The 5,593-nt window shown below is 45.5% G+C and overlaps 1 non-coding gene across 1 annotated transcript; it reads left to right on the forward strand.

Moving 5' to 3' along the window:
- The first annotated feature begins 2,018 nt into the window (after positions 1–2,018).
- On the forward strand, positions 2,019–2,101 carry trnal-gag. Its single transcript has one exon. It is a non-coding gene; the product is annotated as a tRNA-Leu (tRNA).
- The last annotated feature ends 3,492 nt before the right edge of the window (positions 2,102–5,593 follow it).

The raw sequence follows: 5,593 nt of genomic DNA on the forward strand, positions 1-5,593 counted from the left end.
TTCGGAGTCGCGGACCTTCAGTAATAGTAATAAATCACACAGCAATAGTACATTCACGTTGTTGTAAAAAGCATGATAATATATTAAGTAATCCAAAGTATTCAGAATACGATACTGTCATTGAGTAACGTAACGGAATACGTTATACATTTTGGGGCATGTATTCTGTATTCTGTAATGGAATACATTTTAAAAGTAACCTTCCCAACACTGGTCCTCAGTCATCAGTGATCTTATGGATGCTAAGAGGCTAACTGTAAAATGCTGACAGTATGTGACAGAGGATTTACACAGCGTAGGGGTAATGCATTCAGAAATACTGTAATCACTTTACTGTTCTAAATTCAGTAATCATATTACAGTTATAAATCAATGAATATTGTCATTACTTACACTGCACAAGAAGCCTCGTGTGGAGGCATAACGAAAATGGCAGAGCACTCTGCAGCTTTGGAGAAGTAGCCATATAAACGTTACGTTCATGCTTATTACGCAAAAAACAAGAATGTGACCTTGAAGTGCAAAATATGCCCAGGCCAGAAGCTATCTGCTGCTGCTAAAATGGTATCAACACATCACCTACAAACACAGCACACTAATGAATAGCATCAGTACAGACCACATGCTAACACTTAGCTAGTAGTGAAGAACCTAGAATGATGCCAAAGCTGACTGTATGCTGACCCTGCCAAATACTTAAAGCAGTCAGGCATGTTGTTTTGTAGTATCTGTTTCCACAAATACTTGTTTTTACAATCATACCACTAAAACCAGTAATGTTTCTCCCACTGAAAACGCTACGTCCAGATGGACACAATCAACCTTTTTGCAGTCTACAGACACGGGGTTTAGCAGACATGTGAGTGCTAACCGTGTGACTTTAATCCGAGCTTGCTCAATAGGGCTGTAAAGACTTTTTAAATGTCTTAAAACTATGTGGGAAGCCTGTTTTCATTAGTAACCCACTCCCAACGCTGGATGCTTCAGCACTCCTTAGCCTCAATACCTGGTATCAAAGCGATAATGTAGTTTTTATGGACAATTTTAATCTATTTTAATGTATACTTTATTAATCCCCGTAGGGAAATTACTCCTCTGCAATTAACCCATTCACTCATGTGAATCAGTGGGCAGCCACCAATCCTCAGGGTAGCAGTGGATTAGAACACTCAACCTTCCACTCATGGGGCGACCACTCTACCTACTGAGCTATCCCTTCAGAATTATTCCTTTCTTTTTAGGAATGATGAAATCCACCCCAATTGGTCAGGCAGCTGAATCTTAACTGCTTCGTGTACTACACTGCGCCACGCAACTGATGTTTACATCCTAAAACCTCTCTGAAGTCTTTTTCTTCATTTCCATTTATTGTGTCAGCAAACAGTTCTGTTTTAATTACAGTCCTCACCAACTGAGTAGACTCTCTGGACCTTAACTACATGTAAGTTCTTATAGTAATTTCCAAAGTTCTCCCTGAGGTTTTAGAAAACACAGTTTCTGAAGACTAAATTAAAAAAAAAAAAAAAAAAAAAAAGAGCTCTAACACATTAGAGTTGGGTTTTAGAGCAAACCGTAGGTCAGAGACATCACTGCTCAGAGTGATATGTGATGTCCTTCCAGGCTTCTCTTCTGGAACCAGTTCCTAATTTGGATTTGTGAGCCAGACACCCTCTCTACCTTTAAGTTGAGAAACTTTCCTTTTTGATAAAGCATATATTTAGAGCTGGATCTGGTGATCCAGAATCCTCCTTTAGTTACTCTGCAATGGGTCTAGGCTGCTGGAGGATTCCCATGATGCACTGAGTGCTTCTTCTTGACTCACTTTTTCTACTCACTCTGTAATTATACACCTCTCTGCATTCAATCATTGGTTATTATTAATCTCTGACTCTCTTCCACGGTGTTCCTTCATCCTGTCAGGTGGCCACCCCTCCCTGAGCCTTGTTCTTCCTGTTTAAAGGGAGTTTCTCCTTCCAAGTGTCACCAAAGCACTCAGTTATGTCATTTTAGTGACCAGTGTCAGGATGGCTGAGCGGTCTAAGGTGCTGTGTTGAGGTCGCAGTCTCCACTGGAGGCGTGGGTTTGAATCCCACTTCTGACATTGAGTCGTTACTCTTGGCTGTCAAACATGCCCTACCTCCACCCTGATTGGAGGATAACTGCACTGCCAACACCCATGGACATTACACTTTATTTATAAACCGTATTTGTATGTATACTTTAATGCAACCAACATCCCTACCTCTTTAAACTGTATTTACTATACCACTGTTTATTATAGTTGCAACAGCACCCCCCCACACACACACACCCTCTCTTGTTTTGCCGGGGCAGAACTCATGGTGGGTTCACGCCCTCGGTCCACGCCTTCCTGGATTGGGAACACCTGGGCCTCATCAGACCAGCTGGTATTTAAGAGGGAGGAGCTCAGCTGTTCGATGCTGGATTGTTGTGAAGACTCTAGTCAATACACGTCAAGCCGAAGTTTCCCGTGTCTCTGTTTCAGGAGTTAGCGTGTGTTTCTGTGTTTCTAGATTCCCCGGACTCGTCCCCGTGTTTCCCCGTGTGGAGTGTGAAAGGAGTCACTGGTCGCTAGTGGAGAGAGAGAGGTTGGAGTGAACGTGTGTGTGATCCCCCTGTTTCCCCGGAGCCCTGGAACCCCGCCCCTCACGTCTTGTACATAGCAGAATCCTCGCACTGCCTGTAAATAAACTTGGTGAAGAACTTGTAAATAAAACCGTCTCTGTTAAAACGCAACTCCGGAGTCCTGCGTGTGGATCCTCAGAGCAACCCGTGACACCTGCTGGCATGCGTGCGTGTGTGTGTGTGTGTGTGTGTGAGAGAGACACACCCATCTCGCCCCTGTGGGCGGTTTATCCTTCAAGCTCGGGTCCTCTACCAGAGGCCTGGGAGCTTGAGGGTCCTGCGCAGTATCTTAGCTGTTCCCAGGACTGCGCTCTTCTGGACAGAGATCTCCGATGTTATTCCCGGGATCTGCTGGAGCCACTCGCCTAGCTTGGGAGTCACCGCACCTAGTGCTCCGATTACCACGGGGACCACCGTTACCTTCACCCTCCACATCCTCTCGAGCTCTTCTCTGAGCCCTTGGTATTTCTCCAGCTTCTCGTGTTCCTTCTTCCTGATATTGCTGTCATTCGGAACCGCTACATCGATCACTACGGCCGTCTTCTTCTGTTTGTCTACCACCACTATGTCCGGTTGGTTAGCCACCACCATTTTGTCCGTCTGTATCTGGAAGTCCCACAGGATCTTAGCTCGGTCATTCTCCACCACCCTTGGGGGCATCTCCCATTTTGACCTCGGGACTTCCAGGTTATACTCGGCACAGATGTTCCTGTACACTATGCCGGCCACTTGGTTATGGCGTTCCATGTATGCCTTGCCTGCTAGCATCTTGCACCCTGCTGTTATGTGCTGGATTGTCTCTGGGGCATCTTTACACAGCCTGCACCTGGGGTCTTGCCTGGTGTGATAGACCCCAGCCTCTATGGATCTTGTACTCAGAGCTTGTTCTTGTGCTGCCATGATTAGTGCCTCTGTGCTGTCTTTCAGTCCAGCTTTGTCCAGCCACTGGTAGGATTTCTGGATATCAGCCACCTCCTCTATCTGCCGGTGGTACATACCGTGCAGGGGCCTTTTGATTTTAATTTTCAGTCTTTGAATCAGTTGTCCAAGGAGGAGCCCATGGTCATCGGGTCTAACCACAAGGTTTGAGGAAAGACAAAAACGTACAGCTCTTGAACTGTCAAACTTTGAGACTTTACATGTACTATTACAGCGGTCCCCAACCTTTTTTGCGTCATGGACCGGTTTAAGGACCGGCCTTTAAGGTGTCGCGGATAAATACAACAAAATAAAATCAGTACCGGTGCCAAAAAAAGAAGATTTATTCATAACACCCAGTTAAAGACCCAGGGAAACTGAGTTAATGCTGAAAACGATTTTAAAAAAAGACAATAAAAACCCTGAAAACCACGAATTTCACACCTGAGCCTCAACTCTCGCGTGCCAAGCGGCCTGGGGGTTGGGGACCGGTGTACTGAGGTACACAAGTTTTACACATGAAACAATAAATTGGACTCGGTCATCACCACAATAGTGAAAAGGATTTTCCCTTCACTTCCACACAGAGATGTGATGAGATTAAGCAGCTGTTAAACCTCCATACTGAACAGCAGACATCAGTGACCACAGATACAGAACAGTTCCTGTGGCCAGGCGACAGCAGCTGAAATACTGTGCCCTATATCACATCTGACAATATGCATGAAAGCATTTAAGGTTATATGAGCGGGCATTGTGTGATCAGCTGACCTGCTTGGGATTATTCCTGATAATATATTCACAGCCCGTCTGAAACATTAGTATGTTTGATTTTTTTCATAAAACAGTCAAATAAAAATGTATGTTTGCTTCAGACTATAGGGGGTGGCTGTAGCTCAGAAGGTAAAGCAGGTTAACTATTACTCCATGGCTGCTCCCAGTCTGCATGCCACATATCTGTGACCCCAAATTGCTCTCCAGCGCATCCATCGGAGCATGAACGTGTGTGATGAATGTTAAATAGAAAGCAGTTGTGTGTGCTTGTGTGAATGAGGGAAGTTGTGTAAAGTTCTTTGAGTGCTCAGGTAGAGTTGATAAGCACTTTACAAGAACCAGTCCATTTACCACTCAGGAGCTATCGGGCGATCGTGGCTCAAGAGTTGGGAGTTCGTCGTGTAATCGGAAGGTTGCCGGTTCGAGCCCCGGCTCGGACAGTCTCGGTCGTTGTGTCCTTGGGCAAGACACTTCACCTGTTGCCTACTGGTGGTGGTCAGAGGGCCTGGTGGCGCCAGTGTCCAGCAGCCTCGCCTCTGTCAGTGCCCCCAGGGTGGCTGTGGCTACAATGTAGCTGCCATCACACAATGTGTGTGTGAATGACTGGATGTGTAAAACGCTTTGGGGTCCTGAGGGACTAGGAAAGCGCTATACAAATACAGGCCATTTAGCTAATATCTTAACATTTATTGTCCACAGCTTGAACTGAGCCTTGAGGCAGACTGGCTTCAGCAGCAGACCACATCAGGACTTCTGTGATCTAAGAACAAGAAACTGATGACACATTTCACCTGGTCTCACCAAAACTAGAAAATAGAAGATTGGGAAAAGATGGTACGACCATGCAGCAGTCGATGGTAAAGTCAGAACTTGGTTTAAAAAAATCCTGAAAGCATGGATCCTGTCTCGTATCAACATTTCAGGTTGGTGGTGGTGATGTAACGGTGGAGGTTGGGGGTCTCACGTCCCACATAAGTACTGCTGGTCGCCGTGTCCATTCCTTTATGACTATAATGTACCCAACCTCTGATGGCTGCTTCCAGCAGGAAAACACCACCAAAGCTGAAAGCATTGTGAACCGGATTAGTTAATATGTTCCATTTCAGCTGCTGATTGGCTCTTTGGGGAGCACACCTTGCCATTAGAGAATTCTCCTATGGAGAAACTCTGGGAGCCACGCCTCCTCTTTAGACTCTCTGTGGCGTGATAGCGTCACTGAGGTGTTTTGGCACAGAAGTGTTTTATAAATAACTCT

Source organism: Haplochromis burtoni, unplaced genomic scaffold (assembly GCF_018398535.1).
Source record: "Haplochromis burtoni strain Fernald_Lab_line unplaced genomic scaffold, NCSU_Asbu1 Contig_649, whole genome shotgun sequence".
Lineage (NCBI taxonomy): Eukaryota > Metazoa > Chordata > Actinopteri > Cichliformes > Cichlidae > Haplochromis > Haplochromis burtoni.